At 34.4% G+C, this 21,782-nt stretch overlaps 1 long non-coding RNA gene across 1 annotated transcript in view; it reads left to right on the plus strand.

Annotated features, from left to right (window-relative positions):
• LOC125122241 (uncharacterized) overlaps positions 1 to 11,854 on the plus strand; it is a 34,450-nt gene extending 22,596 nt beyond the window's left edge. Inside the window, exons 2-3 of the long non-coding RNA XR_007133737.1 lie at positions 3,992 to 4,093; positions 11,640 to 11,854. This is a non-coding gene — a long non-coding RNA (uncharacterized LOC125122241). The remainder of the gene's footprint in view (positions 1 to 3,991; positions 4,094 to 11,639) is intronic.
• Positions 11,855 to 21,782: the final 9,928 nt, after the last annotated feature.

Genomic DNA, 21,782 nt, shown 5'->3' on the forward strand with positions numbered 1-21,782 from the left:
CTTGGTTCTATTCTTTTCTCTGCTTCAACTCACTATTTTGGTGATTTTTGCCCAATCAGAGATATAAATTGATATGCTAATGTCTTCCAATTTTATGTTTCCAACCCAGACCTCTCTCTGGAATCTGAAACATGTATATGCAGTTATCTACTTGATATACAGTCTTTATGGTCTAATAGATATCTCAAACATAAGAAGTCCAAAATTATATTCTCGACATCCTCCTACCCACACATGATCCATCCCACGTTTACCTTTTCTAAGTCAAAGACTTAGCTGTCCTTTTAGTTTTTAAGACTAAATGACTTTATAATCATTTATGATTTCTCTCTTTCCCTCACTCTCCAGATTAAATCTGTCAGTACATCCAGTTGGATCTATCCTCAGAGTATATTAAGAATCTAATTATTTCTTACCAGCTCTGATATTACACTCTACCATATATCTTGCCTGAGTTACTAAAATAACTTCAAACTGATGTTCCTGTTTAAGTTCTCCCCCCACCACTCTAATATTTTCTCAATGCCAGAGAAATATCTTTACAAGAGCAACATTACTCCTCTGACAAACTATCCACGGGTTCTCTACCTAAATTTTACAAGCCAAACTTCTCTTTAAAAACCTGAAACCTTCTATAAAAGATGACTTCTCTACTTCTTCTCCTGCATTCCCTCTTCCTCACTGCTCCAGTTGTCCAAACTTTCTTCTTGTTCAGCAAATACCCTAGGGCATGCTTCTGCACTATGAATCAGGGTTTGATGATTATTTTGTTGACTGACCATACTTAAGAAAATGATTGAGAAAATATTAATAATGAGGATTAAACTGAAAAGTATGTAGCCTTTACATTTTGAATAGCATAAAAACAATTAAAGAAATATTCTTCCAGTATTCAAAACCTATTATGGAATTCAACAGAGAAATTACTCAAAGTGTTGACTAATGAATAAAGTTCCAATATGTGTCTTTGCTATTTCACTTTCATCTTACTCATTAATATCAATGAAAATGTTAAATGGGGAGTTTCCATTGTGGCACAGAAGAAACAAATCCGACTAGGAACCATGAGGTTGCAGGTTCAAGTGGGTTGAGGATCTGGCATTGCCATGAGCTGCAGTGTAGGGACGCGGCTCAGATCTGGCATTGCTGCAGCTGTGGTACACCTACAGCTGTGTAGGCCTGCAGCCGTAGCTCCGATTAGAACCCTAGCCTGGGAACATCCATATGCTGTGGGTGTGGCCATAAAGCCAAAAAAAAAAAACCCAACAACAAAGAGAAAATGTCAAACGGTGTCCATGTCAGAGTTGCATTTACCTATCATTTACTTACAGATGTATGGATACTGGGTTTAGCAAAAATCAAAGAGAGTATCTTGTGAGACTCATTTGGCTATGTGGAATTTACAACAGAGTACTTTATTTCACAACAGAGTATCTTTGATAATAAATTGTGTGCTATCTATATACATCTTTTAAGTAAGTAAACATTATATATAGTAAGGTTATGTGTATAGATAAATTTATTTATGCATATAGTTAATATATGTGTGAGTATATAGGCCTATGTTTATTTCTCCACAGATTTGGTGGTTAAACAGTATCACATTACTGAATCGTGGGCATATCCCTTAACTCTGAAAATTTCCTAGACACAGTTTCACATATAAAAATTAATAGGTTCAATGTGAGAATAATACAACCTAAAAACTGCCCAACCAGGTGCCTAGTAAGAAGTGGAAACTACTATGACAAAGATTATAATCACTGTTATTAGTACTTTTACTGCTACTAGATGATCATGGCTGGTCCCTGCTGTGTTAATTCCTCATATTATTTCTTACCCTCCTTGCGTGGCTTAGAGAAGCTTATCTGAAAAATACTTGTGCAATGTACAAATCCCTCAGGTATTTGGTTTTTTTCCTGTTCTAGTTTGCTAGCCTCAAAACAAGAGAGCTGTATTTCTCCCTAGACTTCAATGTTCTCATCAGTGAATGAGGGCTGAAATAATATCACACAGTGTTGTGCATGCCTTTTTGTGAATGACTGACTGTGTCTATGAGCTCTGCTTCCAATTCTGACATTTTATGATATTTGGGAATTGAAAACACTCCTGACTATATTTTCTATAAAAATGAGTAATGTACTTAGTCTTATCATTACATCCTGAATATCATTTTAGCTCAGTACACAACATATCTAGCATATTTCATAATTGCATATTATTAGATTAAGAAAAACTACTGTAGGAGTTAATCATTTTCCTTTTGTTGACATTTTGTGTCCTATGTTATCCTACAAATTCTATTCTACAAGGAATAATTTTTTTCCATTTTTATGTATGAGCATTTTGAATTCTGCTTTTGAATGAGATCTTAATTTCAATGTATAACTAACTTTTAGTATAAAGGGAAACTTTTTTAGTTAGTCTTATATCCAGTTAGCTTATAACATTTTTATTAGATTTGATAAATTTTTAGTTAAATACCTCAAATTTTATGATATTATCTTTTCCTTTGTGATATTTCATGTAATTAATTCTGATGTTACCTTTAATAGAAATTCCAAAAACTATTTGAATGATAGAGATAATAAAAATTTTCCCGACCTCTTACCACACTATTTGTAGAATATAACTGTTTAAAAATATGTCAAAAATTTGACTTCTCATAATTTTTAATTACATTTAAGAAGGTTTCTTCTATTATTATTATTATTTTTTTTAACCAAGAATGGATGCTGCTGATGTGTGTCAAATACCTTTTTGGAGTGTAACATTGCCTGATGTAATTGTTTCATTTTTCTCAATTTTTTAATGACAAATTATATTGGTGAATTTCTCTATATTAAATCACCTTTTCATTTCTGAAATAAGCCAGTTTAGACTTTGGATAATACGCACTGATTTATTCCTTTGTTATATACACTTGGGATTTCTTTAAGGACTGGAACCTGTTTAATAAGTGTCTATTTGGCCAATGCACATATTGGACTAATCATAAATTTTCAATTCTCAGGGAATTAGAATCAAAATCTGACCTCCTGACTTAGTAGCTCTGACTTAGGCAAATTAGAATCTCTGAGTCTCAATTTTATCATCTTTATGCAGCACTATTATGGGTTGCTATAAGGAATTCATAAAGGATAAAATGTGAGAATATATATAAAACCCTAGCCAGGACCTCTGCCCTCAGTAAATGTTAATCTACCTGTTCTGTGAGCTAAGGAGTAAGGAGAGTAGCATAACACACACACACACACACACACACACACACACACACACACACACATACTTTCAAATGGATCAGGGTGGCCCCTCTCCTGAATTATAGTGGAAAAATCTGTGTGTCCATAAATAGCAAGGGTGATATAAATATCACACTAAATAAAGTATTTTTGACTATTCATGCTTTAGTAATAACAGCCACTGGTAAGTGAATCTCCTGGCTGGCCTACCTTTCCAGCAGTCTCTCTTTTGCATAACAGGACTATTTGATCCAAACATGTGTTCATGTTGAGCCTTTCCCAGGACTCCTTATTTATAACTACACTGTGGCCAGTGCAGTTCTCCTTACATATAATCTCTAAAACATATTTGCAATTGAGTACTTACTGCCATTTCCTTCTCTGAATTTCTTTCTAGGACACATGGAAATGAGGAAGGCCACTATTTGCACAGCCAAACATTCTGTGTCCAGAAATTTCCTTTGGCAGTCAATGTAGCAGGTTTCTAAGTGTGATGAGAATACATACTACACTGTGAATTGTGAAAGCAGCTACTAGCACTATGCCTGGCATAAACCAGGTTTTAAATAAACATTAAATGAATGAATAAATGAAAGGAGAAGAATTCAATTTTTGTAAAAAGAAGTCATTTGTTTGGGAAATATTTAACACCTTAGAGAACTAGGAAAATGTTTTAGTAGAAAATATAACTTATTCGTCTACCATTCATTCATTCAATAAATACTGATTGAGGGTTTGCTGTTTTCCAGGCAAGTCACTCTGAACACCGCTCAGCACGACATGCTTGTCCACATTGGAAGACTGCAATCTGCTGAGGAGATGGATATTGAATACAATTCCAAAATTACCAGGTGATGGAAGAGTCCAAATACACAAGCATATTAATGAAGAATAAAAATACAGAAATTTCATGTTTTATCTATAAAATTGTAGGATTCAGTGTGTTGATAGAATGTAGATTCTTTAATCTGCATTTGTACTGTTAATGTTCAAGAATGATAATTGAATATATCATGACAGGGTTCTGAATACTGGATGATCCAAATTGTGGCTCAAGGTCTAATGTTAAATAAGTTTATTATAAACTCATCAACTACAAAATCAAGGGGTGATGCATATGATCAAAAGACCACATTGAGATTCAGTGGTTTGGAGGTGGGCTAGTCTCTTTCAGGAGCTAAATATCTCTTTCCTGCCCATCAATGACACAGCACCAAAAATACTACTACTTGAAAAAAGAGATAGCTAAATCTTTGAAAGCTAATCTAGTATAACCCCCCAAAACTGACAAAGGTAACATAAAAGAAAAGGCAGAATATGCTCAACAAACTGACATATAATCAAACAAAAATTTACTTAAAAATAGTTTTAAGAAAAATAACAGATGAACTTCTCAGAAGGTGAAGATCCTATGTAGACAATCAAGAAAAGAATGCTTTCAGACCAGTCTGAATCTACAATCTGAACTGGGGTAACTTTTGCTTCCAGTGAGATAAAGCAACAAGTAAACAATTAGCATGCAGTATGCGCATCCCTGGCAGTAATCATCACATCCTTTACTTCCTTGTTCCCATAATTTTCTGGCAACAAGTCATAGGTCTCTTAAGATATGTCAGTTTCTACCCACACAAATTCCACTATGAATGCCTGAGGCACTCTTGATATGATTCTGAAAAACCACCAAAGCCTTTCTCACCCACCTCCCACTCTGATACAGTAAGTGGACCCCCTCCCATTACCTTCTACCCTTATAAAATAATCCTATCAAGGAGCTTTAGGGAAAACAAGATTCTGAAAAGCAGAATAAACCTTCCCCTGAGGCAACTGATTGCCAAGGCCTGGCTCTCTCCTTAGAAAGGGAAATGGAAAAGTACAGTGAACACAAAATACGTATAAATATTCCAATATACTTGACATACTTTCTGACTTGGATTACCCCCATTGACCTAAAAAACAAAAATAAAAATTCCCTTACCCCCAAGACATCTACATTGTTAAAGTCATCAAACTGTTTTTTTCAGTCTTCTGAGTTATCGGCCAGCTTTTGTATAGAAATAAACTTCAATTGAAAAAAATCATTGTCAATGTAACATCTCACTGGCCTCAGCATTTTTGGTTAGCTCCTCCTTCAACCATTCTCTTTCCTTTGTGTAACAACAACCCATTGGTAATACTCCCAAATCGGGTCAACTCTCAGCCTCTTCAACCCAACAGTTAAGAGTTCTTCAAGCCTAGGCTGTGAGACTTCTCTTTATTCTACACTCTCAACTAAATTTATAGCTTCAATTACCAATCTAGTCAACTGGTGACTGGATACCCAAGTCTTTCAAATTTACATTTTTAGCCCTAGATTATTTCATTGGTTTCCAAACCTGCACAGGTACCCCTGCTTTGTGAAAGTCTTCTTCATACCAATTCACTTTTATGAAAGACCTAGGTTAGTACCTGTTTTTGCTAACAGAAAGACATTGAAGGGGATTTTCACTTTTACAAAAAAAAAAAAAGAGAGAAAAACAAAAATAGTCTTAAGCATTGGTTGTTCAGGGAGCCCATGACAGATAGCCCAAACCCCAGAAGTGAGTGTGGAGCGGCCACGCTCCTTCTCCAGGAACTACACTTGGCATCAAGATGCCAAAATTTTGAACTATGTCTGTGATCATCTGTGCTTTACCTCAATTTATTTAATGCATCCATTAGCAAGAAGTGTCCTGAGGTAATTGCTTTTGGCTTCATGCCATTTCAGCTTAGGAAAGGTGTCATAGGAATAGTCTACTTTCAGACAGCAGGAAAAAGATGTATAATATAAAAACCACTGTGAAGATTTCGCAGATCCACTTGGATATCTCAGATGCACCTCAAACTCAACATGGGCCAAAACCAAATCCTCGATTTCTCCCCACCCAGTCAAAACTATACAAATGAATGAACAAAGCAAGTCCCTCTCCACAGAAGCAACTACCTGGTTCTCTTCCAGTGTTTCCTATCTTAATATAATGATCATTCATATTCTAATTGTATGAATTAGAAAGAACATAATTCTTTTCCTTATTTCCACATTTCAATAAATTATTTAGATTCAATTTATAAACATCTCTTAAATGCATTCACTCTTCTTTAACCTGCCTTTTACCACCTTAGTATTGGCTTCCTTTTGCCCAAGACTTAATTTCTGAGTTCGCTAATGATTGGACTCTTATAGTCATTCTTATTCCAATCCAATCCTTTCTTCATACTACCATAAAAGCAATGTTTTGAAATGTAAAATTTCATCACTTTGTTCTTATTTGCTTAGAATCTCATGAGTGGCCTTTCAGCCCAAGGAGAATGAAGACTTATAACCTTCATATAGCACACAATGCCTTTCATGGTTTCAACCCTGCCTACATCTCCAGCTTTGCCCCTCACACCTGTGCTCTATGCTACAGCTTCACTGGCATTTTCTTACTTTCCCAAAATGTTATGTTCTGACACACAGCAGAGATTTTGCTAGAACTCTTCTCTCTGCCTGGGATATTCTCTGTTATTTTCCCAACTTTGAAGAATAGTTACTGAGGTCAAATATCGCTTCCTGAGGAAAGAATTCTCAAACACCACAAAGCAGGTCCAAATTCTTTTATTATATACTCTGGTAGCACAACATGCCAGAACTTGGCTTGTTGTGTATTAAATAATAATTTGTGCCATAAATCTGATTAATGTTTTCTTTCACAATACCTCTCTGTGCTGGCAGGCACCATGGCTACTTTTGCTAACATTGCATACCTAGAGTCTAGCACAGGGCCTGTCTTACAATTGATGATTAATAAATTTTCATGGTATGAATAAATCAAATGAATTGATTCTGTAGAGATGGATATTCATTAATTTGATAGATTGAAATAATGAAATGTCTTTTTTCAGTTTTATACCTCTGAATACAACTACATGGACACAACTTTTTTTTTTTTTAGGGCTGCACCGGCAGTATATGGAAGTTTCCAGGCTAGGGGTCAAATCAGAGCTATAGCCACCAGCCTACTCCACAGCCACGTGGGATCTGAGCTGCGTCTGCTACCTATACCACAGTTCATAGCAACACCAGATCCTTAACCCACTCAGCGAGGCCAGGGATCGAACCTACAACCTCACGGTTCCTAACAGGATTCATTTCTGCTGAGCCACAATGGGAACTCCCTTCATGGATACATCTTGATCAAATAAAATTGACTAAAAAAAAATGCCAATTTTCTCTCCCATGTACATAGTACTGTTTCTGAATGACTAGCTGGCAGTGGAGCAAGAGTGATGTAGAACTTTGTACTTGTACTGATTCTCCAGTTTCATAGTGCAAAATGCCAGCTCTTATTATTTATCTATTAATTGAAACATATTGTTGATAGATATATTTATATTTTTATAAACATATATATTTTATCATAAAATATATTGACAAAATATTTAAGGGAGCTGGACCTTCCCCATCTCCAACAGTAAAATTTAGATTTAGAGCAGTTTGTTTTTAAATTCAGGAAGAGATACTTTTGACATCTTGATACCAGCAAGCCCCACAGTGATAGGATATTATACTTTAACTTACATGTGACTAAATAGAAGTAATGGGAATTCTCTGGCGAATGCTTTACTATTCTCTTGAGAAAGCATCTGATTTTAATGTTGAATGGTAAAATTGACCATAGTTGGCAAATTTACCAGCCACGCAAAGAAGGAAGAGGCATTATTTTAAGTGGTTTATGAAATTTAAGGTGGTTACTGCCAACTGAAAAAAACTGGAGGTAATCGAGGCGTTCCCTTGTATCTCAGCAGGTTAAGGATTTGGCATTGTCACTGCTGTGGTGCAGGTTCAACCCCTGGCCCAGGAACTTCCACATGCTGTGGACATGGCCAAAAAAACAATTTGAGGCCACTGACTTAAAATATAAACTACATGGAGTTCCCGTCGTGGCGCAGTGGTTAACGAATCCGACTAGGAACCATGAGGTTGCAGGTTCGGTCCCTGCCCTTGCTCAGTGGGTTAATGATCCGGCGTTGCCGTGAGCTGTGGTGTAGGTTGTAGACGTGGCTCGGATCCCGCGTTGCTGTGGCTCTGGTGTAGGCCAGTGGCTACAGCTCCAATTCAACCCCTAGCCTGGGAACCTCCATATGCCGAGGGAGCGGCCCAAGAAATAGCAACAACAACAACAACAACAACAACAACAAAAAATATATTTATATATATAAACTACACAGCAAATATCCAACCATAACCAATTCTTTGAATATTGGTGTATAAATTCAATGCATATGTAGTACCTATTACCGTTGAATTATGATTTTTAATTATCACATAAGATAGCAAAGTTTATATTTTAATTTCAGTATATATTGATTGACTGTAAGATTATCTACTAGTCATAAAATGTTCAGCTGAATATGTCCTATGCTGTAATAAAGAGATTACTATGTGCCACTTTACTGCTAATGTCATTAAATCAAAATTTGTATGACACTCCACTCTTGTTTAAAAAGCTATAAATACCATTACACAGAAAGAAACACTAAAATTAGATTCAGAGACCTTTCAAATGAGAAAAATGGCAAATATACATTTAGCTAACAAAACTGAAGACATCACATTCATTCAACAAATAAATCTGTCTGATAGCTAAAAATGCTTCTTACATCCCAGAGCTTAATGTAGTCCTGGCTCCAAAAATTTTAATCTGAATTTTGATAATTCCCATCATATAGAGATTTATTTTTTTAACCTCAATTATTGAAATCATATTATGATTCTCATTATACCCAAATAGTACATGAGGTTGACATTTAAATGTTCATATTATACACACAAAACAGAAAATAAATGCTTTGATTTCTCACTAGTTGATTGTGTTACTTTTTCAAGTATTTTTAAAAATCTCATATGTATATAAAACAATAAAATTAACTTAAAAAGTAGATACCATGCTTAGAAGTGAAATTAGTTTTTTATTTCTTTTCAGTAGCAGAGTCTTCATATTTTAAAGTAATCTAAGTCATTTATGAAAACAAACTTCTCATCTGTTCCTCATTACTATTTATACACCTTCTAGATCCACCCCACAGGTTGGCAGGAATCTGCCTAGTTATGTTGTTGGAGAAAAATATTCATTCTGCTGGAGGGAAGCATGAATGAATGGGGTGTGTTCAAACATCAGCAGAAGTGTTTTTCTTGAACTGCATCAACTGTTCTTTAATGCCAGTTCACTCACTGACTAATGCAAAATCACACACATTTCCAGCACAATGAGGGAGAAACATATCAATTCTCCATCCATGTCATTTGAGACATGAGTATGGAAACCAGCCATTCTATCCAATAACCGTTTTATTTTATCTATTCATTACAAAATGGTATCTTGCATTCAGGTGAATTATATCTGGATAGACAGAAATGCTCCAAGAACAAATAATACTACAGATAAATAATATCAGTAGGCAAGAACCAGCTCTCCCTTTGTCTTAAAATCCTCAATAACATTAAAGACTCTTAACCTGTCTCCACCATGACAGGAAGTCCTTAAGGACAGGGAATACATATTAAATGTCTTTTGTTGGGTTTTTTTGTTTGTTTTTTGTTTTTGTTTTTGGCTGCACCCACTTCATGCCGAAGTTTGCAGTCCATGGATTGAAACCGTGCCCAAACCGCAACAGGGAAACACCAGATCCTTAACCCACTGTGCCACCAGGGAACTCCTGTTATTTGTATTTATATTACCAGCATTTAGCAAATATTTAGACTTTTAGTAGGCATTTTTTAAATGTTTGCAAGAGGAAAATGTGTCAATTCTCCATTTAACATTCAATTAATAAAGAAAATCACAAGGTGTGGAAGAAAAACACCAGAATTGTATCAACCAATAGCTAAGATCTTGCTGCCACTCCTGCCTACTTTGTTCATCTTGCAATGGTTTTCATATTTAGTTGCACAGTGGAGTCATCTGGGGGAGTGTTTTCAAAGATTCCCTCCCAGATCACCTCTCATATTAAATACATCAAAATCGCTGAAAATGAGAAGCAAGCATCTGTATTTCTTAAAGCTTCATTGTTGATTTCAATGTGCAATTAAGTTTGAAAATCACTCTCATAGAGAAACCTGAAGAATGAAGCTATTTCATGATGTTTTAAAAAGAAAACTCTAAATTAATTTCAAAGTTGATAATAATGAAAATTAATTTAAACAGACTTAGATTTTCTTAGAGAAGAATGGTCAATATTTCAGTTCCTCAATCCTAAATTGCATATTTTCAGATCAAAAAAATGAAAATATACGTGCTTGAAAATTTGCATGATGTGATAGACAGTACATTCCACCTCTAAGGAAGCTTCCTGGGTTTTCAAGACCTTCATCCATACATTAAACTATATATCTGTTTTCTCACCTGTAAAATGACCAAGTGGGGCTGAATCTCTATGATTCTTTTAGCCCCACAATTCTGTAACTGGTTTGAGGAGCATCCTGAATGATTAACGTACAACTCTTCAGAGTTCCCATTGTGGCTTAGAGGTTAATGAGAACCCGTAGCATCCATGAGGATGTGGGTTCGATCCCTGGCCTCGCTCAGTGGGTTAAGGATACAAAGGTCTTGCCGTGAGCTGTGGTGTAGGTCACAGAAGCGGCTCGGATCCTGCAATGCTGTGGCTGTGGCATAGGCCAGTGGCTATAGCTCCTGCTGGGCCTGGAAACGTCAACATGCCGTGGGTGTGGCCCTAAAAAGACAAAAAAAAAAAAAGACAAATAAATAAATAAAATGTACAACTTTTCATTTGAGAGCGTATCCTTTGTAACTACAATGAAATAGGCTTTTGGTGTCAATGAAAGTTCTTTATTTTATACTTGAGTTCTATTAAATAATAAAAATAAATCTAGAGCCCTTTCATTCAAGTTGAGTCCAGATACCAAAAATCCCTGCCCATTGTCCACATGAATAATTCCAACTGCTGGCCATCATATTCTGCAAAACATAGTTCGTGGAATAAGATTGATTCTGACCAAGAAAGGGCTTTGCCAACTAAAGAGAACTGTAAGAATTAATTCTAGCTGTCACCAATTTCTGGAGATATCATGTAAAATACATTATGATAAATATATCAGAATTAAACATAAAATCTAGTCCATTGTTGAAAGTTTCACTCTGAAGTTTAATATTATATCTAATCTTCCATCTTTCCTTCATACTTTCATAATTTTTTTGTGGGGTTAAGTGCCCAATATCTATGTCCAAAGTCAGTCTGAGGTAGAGCCAAGGTTCGTATTCTGTGTTCTTGACTCAAGTCATGGATGTTTCTTACTATGCCTGCTGCCATAACCAGGCACATTGTTAGTCATGTGGTTCTTTTTTTTCTTTTAATTGACTCAATTTTTAATTTGATTTACAGTGTCTACCTTTTCAGTTCTTTTCAAGGCAGAGGAAGGGACTGAACAGATTCTCACACTCATGCTTGGAATCAGGGACAATGGCATAAGAGACAGTGAAGATGTCAGTGATACTAAGAAGGAGCAGAAGAAACAGAGTTCTGGGATTGGAAATGGGAAATGTAGTATCAGCTTTACCATCAAATGACTATATCTTCTTAGGCAAATCAACATATAAATAAAGACATATAAATGAAGCATTTTTTGTAGTTTCTTCTTCAATACCTATTCTAATGTAAGTTTTCTTAGTAGTAAATAGATGATACTTAAACTGACCAGGTTGTCACTTTTAATTAAATTTGTTTCCTTCTATGAGTACAGACTTCAGCTAACTCTTTGTCTATAGTAAACTGTGTATAGATCACCAAACAATTTTCTCGAGTAGATGTTTAATTAAATAGTTAAAATGTCTTATTATGCCTTTCAAAACCATAAGTAGGTAATTAGAATCTTTTCTCTGTAGTTTTGATTGAATTGCCAGAAATGAATGCCTGATTTCCCGATTTAAAGTGCATTCTATTTCTTTATTTATAATACATTGACTAAATTATGTCTATGTCACATCCCTTGACCTAATAATGTTAAATATTAAACAAATCTGTAGAAACCACATTCTCATATTCCAATTACATAGGTGTTAATGAATCTATCTGTGTCTAAAAATCTATATTAAAAATGTTCCTGGAGTGGAAAGACTTCCAAGATGACTCCCAAAATATCCTAATCCCTAGGATTGTGACTAAAACAGACATTACTTTCATGATTAGGTTATTAATGGGATAATTGACTCAGTAGGGATAATTGACTCAGTAGAGGTAATTGAGGTGTGATTGACCTAATCACAAGAATCTTTTAAAAGCCAAGAGATTTCTGAGGCTAGTTACAGAAGAGGAAGTCAGAAATTCAAAACCCAAAAAAGGATCTCAACATCATTGCTGGTTTGAAAATGAAGGCCACTTGACAAAGAATAGGGTGGGCACTCTCTTGATAGCAAGGGAATGACGACTTCACCCCTTCAACTGCAAGGAACAAGAATATACTTACAAGTGATATTTCCACTGAGACTCCAGATAAGAACTCAACCAGCCAACATTTTGATTTCAGCCTTGTGACACCCTGAGCAGAGAACCCAAGCACACCATACCAGATGTGTGTCTGAGAAAACCGAACCAGTAATGGATATTGTTTTAAGCCATTAAATTTGTGATCATCTGTTACAGAGAAATATAAAACTAATACATCCCAGCTCAGTTTCAGTTTTCTTTTAGGTAAAGTTAACAGTTATAGATGCATGCTATAGTTAAAATTATCATTCAAAAATAAATTAAAAATATTTTTCATGGAAGAGCTTTGCTATAGCATTTATTCATGCTTTCTTTGGCAAACATAAATTTGATTTATTCTCCCAAATGATAAACTATTCTATTTCTAAGCCATTCCAGAAAGTCCCTTCTTAACGCATTTCTGTGCTACATAATCCATCATTAGGAAATTTTCTCTTAATCTCTATTTCCTCCAAATAGTGAAAATTAGTATAATTTATGCTTGCTATATGCTGCCCCTACTGACTAATATTATCCCTTACACAACAATTTATACATGCTGTTGTTAAATAATAAAAATACATAAACTCCTGAAGTTGTTAGAGATGAAAAGGGAAGGACTGTAATGGGAATGAGAATGGTGGTAAAGACCCAAGGAATCTTAGCAGCATCTCATTTCTCTCATGAGCTGCTGAATTTTTCTCTTAATGTATTGCTCACAATAAATTTCCTCTAATTTGTCATAAATTTAGCTTCATCTATATGTGTTCTATGCTCACATTTAAATTTATGTAATTCTCACAAAACCCCTTTGAGATAGATGCTATTGGTTTTTTCTTTTCAATTTTAAGACAATTGGCTATAATGTATAAAGAAATCCAGTATATTCATGTGTATCTGTGGAGGTGTATATGAGGCTATTTCCCTGTTATTACTTTAAGAGTTAAGAGGAGAGAAAATGACAACAAGTAAATATGGATAGGACCAAGCACAAACTAGTAAACTAAAAAGAATATTCAATTTTTGGAAATTCATTTGAAAAACTAATAAGCAATGATTGCTTTGTGGGTAAATTTGCTTGTGAGCCTTTTTAAACTCTGAAATATTTCGGATATCCAAGGCAACATTCAATGTGCCATTTATTTCAAAGAACATATAGTTTATGATTCTGAGCTGTCGCTTATCCCTAGTTCCCACAATTTATTACTCAGAGACCACAGACTTGAATACTCTTTTCAGAATTTAGCTGGGGTTTCTTTCATCTATTTTGTTTTTAAATTGAGATCTATGAAAGTTGAATCTACTCAGTTTGTTCTTTTCAGTCCAATAATATGTGATAGAATTAACCATAAAAACCATAATTTAAAAGCTGATTATTGCAAGAAAAAAAACCCCACATTTTATGTACTGGTTGCCTATGATTCTTGATTGCACTGAAATGGAATAGAAACATCAAATTGATTAGCAATTAGAGATTATTTTTCCTAAACTTGTGCTTAGCTACTAATATTCAATGAACTCGCCCTTATTTCATCAGTCAAGTTCACAAAGCCAGAGAAGCATACTTTCTAACCACTTCATTTGACCTATCAGACAATAGACATTTATGTATTATTGATATATTTTATTCCAGTGATAAGTTTACAGTCTTGGTTGAAAGAGAAATGTTTTCATTTCTGTACTGAACTTAACTGAAAATTAGAAAGATTCCAAAGAAGTAAGTCCACCAAAGCTGCATAAAAAATTTAGAGATACTGACCTATTTAAAGGACAGTGGTTTGTGATAGCAAGTCAATTTTTTATTTTAAAAAAACTGTGGAAATTAGTAAAATTTGAATAATTTTTTTTTGTATTTCTCAAATAAAATTCTTTGAATGAAAACTTCTATAACTTTGTTGGATGTATGGTATTCCTTTGACTCAGGAAACCACTCATGGTCTTCTCATGTTTTCATTGTCTTTAGGTTCACTTTTAAGGTCTAAACCAAAGAATTCCTCAACTTTAGAGAAAACCACCAAGCTTTACATGGTTTTATTATTGTTTCTAACAACCTTGGTTGTATAAGTCACTTTCAAAAGGCATACTGGTTTTCTTTCATCTTCCTCTGTCTTCTCAAATGTCTTACAATTTTCTAAGATGGATAGCTAAAGATTAAATTATAATCCAACATCTAATATGAAAGTTGATTTCCATTTCCTTCAAAGATGGGAAGTAACCAGTTTCCTATACAGTGAAATACCTAATTTTGTTTATGAAGTATTTAATAAATATTGTCTAAATGATTTCTCAGCTCTCTGTGCATGGGTAAGTAACCTCATATGGAATATTTACTATTATTCAGCAAAATTTCTAAATTTTTTTTTTATATCAGAAGTTTTCTTCTGAGGGCGCATCTCAGGTCATATTATTTTCTTCTGTTCATGAAAGATGACCAGAGAAGGCATGTTTTTGGGAACAATTTAAAATTGTCCAATTCTCCATGTTCTCTTCAGCTAGCAGGGGGGAACCCTAAAGTCTCTTGCTAACATGACAGCAGAGCCTTCATCAATCTGATTCCTTGAGTGACCATACTTAACAAAACCCCTACCAATCTGCATTGACATGTAGCATAAGCACAAAATAAATCTATTTTATGAGTTCTTTGTCAACTCTGGATACATGTTTTTTATCAACTATGCAACCTGCAAATATTTTCTCCCAGTCTGTAGCTTGCCTCTTTACATTCTTAAGAGTATCTTCCACAGAGCAAAAGTTCTTAGTTTTTAATAAAGTACTTTTGTTTTTCTTTCATGAATAGTATTCTTGGCATTGTATTTATAAATTCATAACCAAAAATAGGGTCATGCAGATTTCCTCTAATTATTCTTCTAGAAGTTTTATAGCTTTGCATTTTACATTATATCTTTGGTCTATTTTGAGTTGATTTTGTATAAAGTGTCAGATCTGCATATAGGCTCATATTTTTGCATAAGGACATCTCATTAGTTCAAAACTGTTTAAGAAAAAAAAATACCCTATCTGCATAGAAATGCCATTGAATTTTTGTCAAAAATCATTTAACTATATCTGTGTGTGTTTACTTCAGGGCTTTCTATTCTGTACCATTAATCAATGTGTCTATTTTTTGTCAATACTAGATTGTTTTGATCCTGGTAGCTTTATAGTAAACATAGTAGTGAATAATATTCTTCTTTCAGAATAGTGCTGGGTATTCCAGTCCCTTTGCCTTTCAATATAAATTTTAGAATTTTTTTAAATGCCTACAAAAAAAGCTTGTGAGGATTTTGATTCGATTATATTTAATCTTTAGATCAGGCTGGGAAAAACAGATATCCTAACTATGCTGAATTTTCCAATTCATGGACAAGGAAATAACTTTTCTTTCCATTTACTTAGATGTTATGTGATTTCTTTCATCCACACTTGCAGTATTACACATGCAGATTCTGTACATATCTTGTAGATTTGTAATTAATTGTTTCATTTTTCTTTTTCATGCTTTTATAAATTCTTTTTTTTTCTAATTTCAAATTTCAATTGTTAACTGCTGGTATATGGGAAAGTAAATGCCTTGTGCCTCTGTTGCTTTACATCATTGAAGTTTTTGTGTTATTTGCTACCAATTAATTATCTTGTTGAATATAAAAATTGTACCAAAGTATGCTGATTCCCTAATAAAAACCTAAACTATGTCTTACTGTCTTAAGGATCTAATAGCTGGCAGTGGGGAAAAGTACTAGAAACTGAAAAGATGGAGATTTGTGCTCTAGAGCATGGTGAAACACTTGCTAAGTCCTATAATAACATGAAAGGTAGATCATGTTCCCAATGCACTTGTAGCTCTAGGGGAATGTATTGGAAATTTCAATATTGGTTATGTGTTTTGGTTACCATTAGATAGTTTGGCAATAAATTGCAATAAATAAACAAACTTAGGAAAGAACCAGCCAGTTTCCAAAACAGAGAGAAAAGGGCATAGAATGAGTCCAGAAAATACTTTTTCATCCAAAACTATGAACGATAAGATTGAGAAATATTTTGTGAAATCAAAATCCATTAAAAACCTTTCAAGTGATTAAATTACCTCAGAGCCAGTATCAAATTGTGTATTTAATTCATAAGTCCTTTCAGTTGTTAAGAAGAAAAATATATTACATCCCAGGGTCTCAAAGTACCTGACACTAAAGACAGAGAGAGAGACAGAGAGAGAGAGAGAGAGACAACATGGAAGAGAAAACAAAGTAATGTAGCAGTTCTGGGAACTATGTCTTAGAAAATACCATTGGTCTGGTTATAGGCCCAAGGAGCTGACTAAAAGCAGATAGATAATAATCTTACTGAGTTTCTGACGAGTCTGTTTCTCTTCCAGACTTCAAATATTCTTTGGGAACCCAACCATATATAGGCAGGAAATGAGTTAAGAAAGCAGAAATGCATTTTTCCCAGTGTCCACTTAAGATGTGGCCAAGAAATGTATTGGGAAAGGAATACTCTCCCAGAGGGTGAATCTAGTGACTTGAAAAACAATGAACTAAATTCTTCCTAAGGAATAGAATCAGAGCATAAACAAGGAACATTCCATAACTCCAGGGATGAGAGCCTCATTATATCTTCCCCTTGGAATTTTAGAATTGCTGTGAGCCAGAGTGAGTAGAAAGTCCCCCATTCTTTCTCTTTCTGAATGAGACTATTTTTGTTTTTCTTTCCTACTCTTGCATGTTGCACATGTATCTGGTTGGGAAGGTGGTGCATTTTAGCTCCTTTCAGTTCACTGTTCTCCAAATCAAGGGAAGCCACATTATGACCTGATGAATAAACCAAGGCATGATAGATACTCAGAGAGCCTGAATTTTAAGTTCTATACCATGACTGGAATGGACTTTTGGATTTTCTTTTCTGAGGTGATGTAGGTAAATTCTGCATATGGGAAGGAGATTGAACATAACACTTGCTGATGAAAAGAGCAAGCTGTGATATATATTACTATCATTCCCAGAGATTTCTGGTTCTCCTCTCCTTCCATGAATACGCACTATAAGTTATGCATTGCTCTGGGACTTGTTTTGGCCAATGGGATGGGAATGAAAGAGATATGGCACCCCTGAGTGGAAGCACTTAAGAAATTCAATTCTCCTGTTCTTTGATCCTACCATGGCTAAGCATGAAACCTCACATTCAGATGGCAACATAACCTCAATTAAGATGGTCTTCTGAGCAACTCCAATGAACATGTTGCCCTTTCTTGACCTGGATCACACATGTAGCATAAACATGAAATAGATTTCTGGCCTTTTAAATCACTAAGGTGTGGTGATTCTTTGAGTTTCAGCCTAAGAAAACCTATACTGATTATTGCACCAAGTAAATTGCTTAACAACCCTTAACACTTTGTTAACACTTTGATGAATTAAAGCTCAACGACTTTGTAGGTAAGTTAAAATGTCCAGATCCTGCATGAAATTCTCAGAAAAAAAAAATCATGATTGTAGTCAAGTTTCTAAATCCCTTCAAAATGCAGTATCCATAATAAGTATACTAGAAGAATAGGATATACAGATCTGGAAAAAGCCAACCTTGTAAAATTTGTTTTTTGAACACTTTTGCTTCTCTTCCCTATGGCCATCAGTCTCCAGAGAGACCTAATCTCCACCCATCATCTCCAATCTCTAAATACATAATCGTACACAACTTAGAGTACAACAATGTAAAAGTGGTGCCATTTGGAGTTAGTGCAAATTATTGCTATTACTTTGTTTGGAAACCTTGGAAAAAATGATTTAGGGTGTGAAAAATAATGAACAGGTTTATACACATCTCCAGTAGAAGCAGTAGTATTCAATCATATTTACCCTCCTCTTCTCTTTCTTACCTTTTCCTTTTCTCTTTTTTTCTATTTTTCTCCATTTACTTTCCATTTTACCATGCCTCAAAAAAAGGCAGTTTTAAAATAAAATGGAACAGTGTGATATATCAGAAAAATACATGTGATGATGCATTCATTTACAGTTTAATTTCTCAGACCTACGTTTTAAGACGTCTTATCTAGGAGTTACATAGGAATCCAGAAAAATTCTGTTTTAGAATTTGAAAATTGAAACAGAGAAGTTCATTGTCTGGTTTCATGATAACAAGGAAATTAAGATACTATAGCTGGTGAAAACAAATACAACTAAATAATAATGTAGAATCTCATTTTATGATATAGCATGTGGTGTGCTACTGATTATTCTGGACATTTTCACTAAATGTTAAAGGAAATAAATATTAGCACTTTATTTTGAAATGAAGGCAGATATATGAAATACATCTTAGTTATTTTATTTCTCAAGATATTATTATTATCCATTAAAAATCTTTCAAGTCATTTAACACCTAGATATGGTCTGAAGGTCCCAATGTCCTTTGGATAAAAGAAATTCAATGCATAACAACTAATTTCCAGTGATAAAAAAAATTAACAAACACCTATATTTGAATAACATTTTTTCAATATCACGTCAACATTAAATGGAGTACATATTGGTTTGAAAAGACAATTTAAAAGTATGAATTTAAAGAGCTATAAAGTGTCAACACAAAATATATACAACAAAGGAAGACTTTCAGTGTAGAAGACATTTTGATTCTCTCAGGAATATGTTCCCAGGATCAGACTATTAACTGAGGGCTTTTTTCCATGGCAGTGATGAGACTCAGCTGGGCTGCTAACCATCCCCTCCAGGGAGCTGGCAACTCCAAAGGAGATTGCTGCAATGGGCCACCCTGCCCCCACCCTCGCTCTGCTGCCCTCAGTGAAACTGTCTGGGAAGACAAAAGCATTCAGACAGAGAATTCGACATCAAGTTTCAAGCAGTGCCAAAACCCACTTTATTTAATGTAGGCAATGACTTTCCACCCACAGCTTCCATCTCTTCTAAATGTTCCAGTCCTGTCGGCTCATGAACAATCTTTTCCTGTGGACAACTGCCAGTTTCTTGATTATTATATTTTCCTTTCTAACTTTGAACTGAATTATCTTTCACTGGTTGAAAAATCTTGCAGAAATGTCCCCCAATAAAAGTTAACTCTTTCTTTTCATCTTTTCTTTTTACCTTATGGAAAATGTAAGAATATGAGGCTAGCTAGCACTGAAGTAAAATTAGAGTTAGAAAAGTAAAATCGAATCTATATATTTTATTGCCACAGGGAGAAGACTGGTTTGTGAAGGAAAAGTGGTTGATGTTTGATACTATATATTACCTCTTTCAATGTAGAACTCAAACTCTGATACCTTAGTCTTCTCCTCAACTTTTTGGAAAGTTACATTTAATTTATTTTCATATTCACTAACATAGCCACAAAAATGCTGGTTTTCTCTAATCCACTTTTTTTCCTCAACATTCTTCATTATAGCTCACCTTACTTGGCTAGAAGGTACTAGGTGTGACTTTATGTATATAATTGAATAAGGCTATTTTAGCATAGAATGAGAAAGTTTAACCAGACTCATTTAAATCTTATGACTACTTAGTAAGCATGATAATGAAGGATATGGGAATAGGAATGAGAGATTTTTAGTACTGGATATAACTATCAAAACAAGAGAATACAAATGAGTGTTTTTAAATTCTCCTCCTTTGTGAAAAAACTAATCACCATCTAGACAAACTGGTTTTCTATACAGAGAAAATTTCAAATTTTTAAACTATATTTCATTAAGAAAGTATTGCTTGAGGCTCAGATATCATGAGGGGTTGGTAAATTGTTGGTTTCTTTGGATATGGGTATAAAAATCTGCTCATATACAAATATATAAAACCCACAAGGAAGATATTATCCATATGTCCTACATTTAATGTGAGAAATTTTAAGAGCCTATTCTACAATAGCCAAGGGTAGGGTTTTTTGAAATAAACAACACTTCCCAAAAAAGCACTCTTTGGCTGTCATATCCCAATGACACACCCAATTTCTAGTTCCCTTGTAAAAGCTTCCACTTCATTTGAGGACAGGTGCCATATGAGGTCAAGAGTACAGTGGTCGGAACACGTTTTACACATGGGCAATGGTAGACATGACTTCTGGATAGAAGAATGAAAAGTTAATATATTTCCAATCTGAATGTCAGTTAACAACTCAGTCTTTGGTGGTGATGACGAATGGGTAGGGAGGGCCTTGTATGGCTTTCTTTGTCTCACTATGGTTTTAGCAGTTTCAAAAATGTACACATGATTCCAAAATAAACTACTCAGTATTACATAAAATAAATGGAGAATTTTATAAATTTTAATGGTGCTCTTTACTTTGATATAAAAAATGTGCAAAGGAAAAAAATTGGTTTTCTGTGAGTAATTGAGGCATTAAAGTAGTAGTAGTAGAATTAAAGTGTAATACTAATAACAATAATAATAATAATATTATATTATATTTGGCAAAGAGAAGCATCTATGGAAGTTCTAAACAAATTGCAAGTGCCATTTAGTAAGCATGATAATGAAGGATGTGGGAAATGGCAGATCTCTGTCCAGTTGGAAGGTGACAGCAAGAAAGATTTATTTTTCATTAAAAGTCAAGATTTCTTTCCAAGTTTACTAAAACCCCTTTGCCAAAATCATCAAAATTATTAAGAGTACAAGGTATAATGCTCCTGTTATTTAATAAATTTAAGGATTTCTGAAGTGATATCTATTACTTGCCATTTTTCTCTCTTTGTTTACTTAGCTCATACATTTTAACTTGAGGTAACTAGTTTAATTTTGACAAGTCATCTTGACAGGTAGAGAGAGTATTTAGTTTATTCTGTAACTTGAGGAAAATTGTCTTTCTATCCATTCATTTAACATCAAAGCCTAGAATGGTAACATTCTAGAATGGCAAAGCCAGTCTTGTATATTGATTGAAAGTGTGGAGACTGTACTAGTTTTCTATTGCTGCTATAACAAATTACCACAAACTTAGTGGCTTAAGACAACACATGTTTTTTAGCTTACAGATCAAGAGATAAGTCCAATGGGTCTCACAGCCTAAAACCAAGACAGAGCTTGCATTCCTTTCAGGAGGCTCTTGTTTCCTTGCCCTTTCTGG

Source organism: Phacochoerus africanus, chromosome 3 (assembly GCF_016906955.1).
Source record: "Phacochoerus africanus isolate WHEZ1 chromosome 3, ROS_Pafr_v1, whole genome shotgun sequence".
In the NCBI taxonomy this organism is placed as follows: Eukaryota; Metazoa; Chordata; class Mammalia; order Artiodactyla; family Suidae; genus Phacochoerus; species Phacochoerus africanus.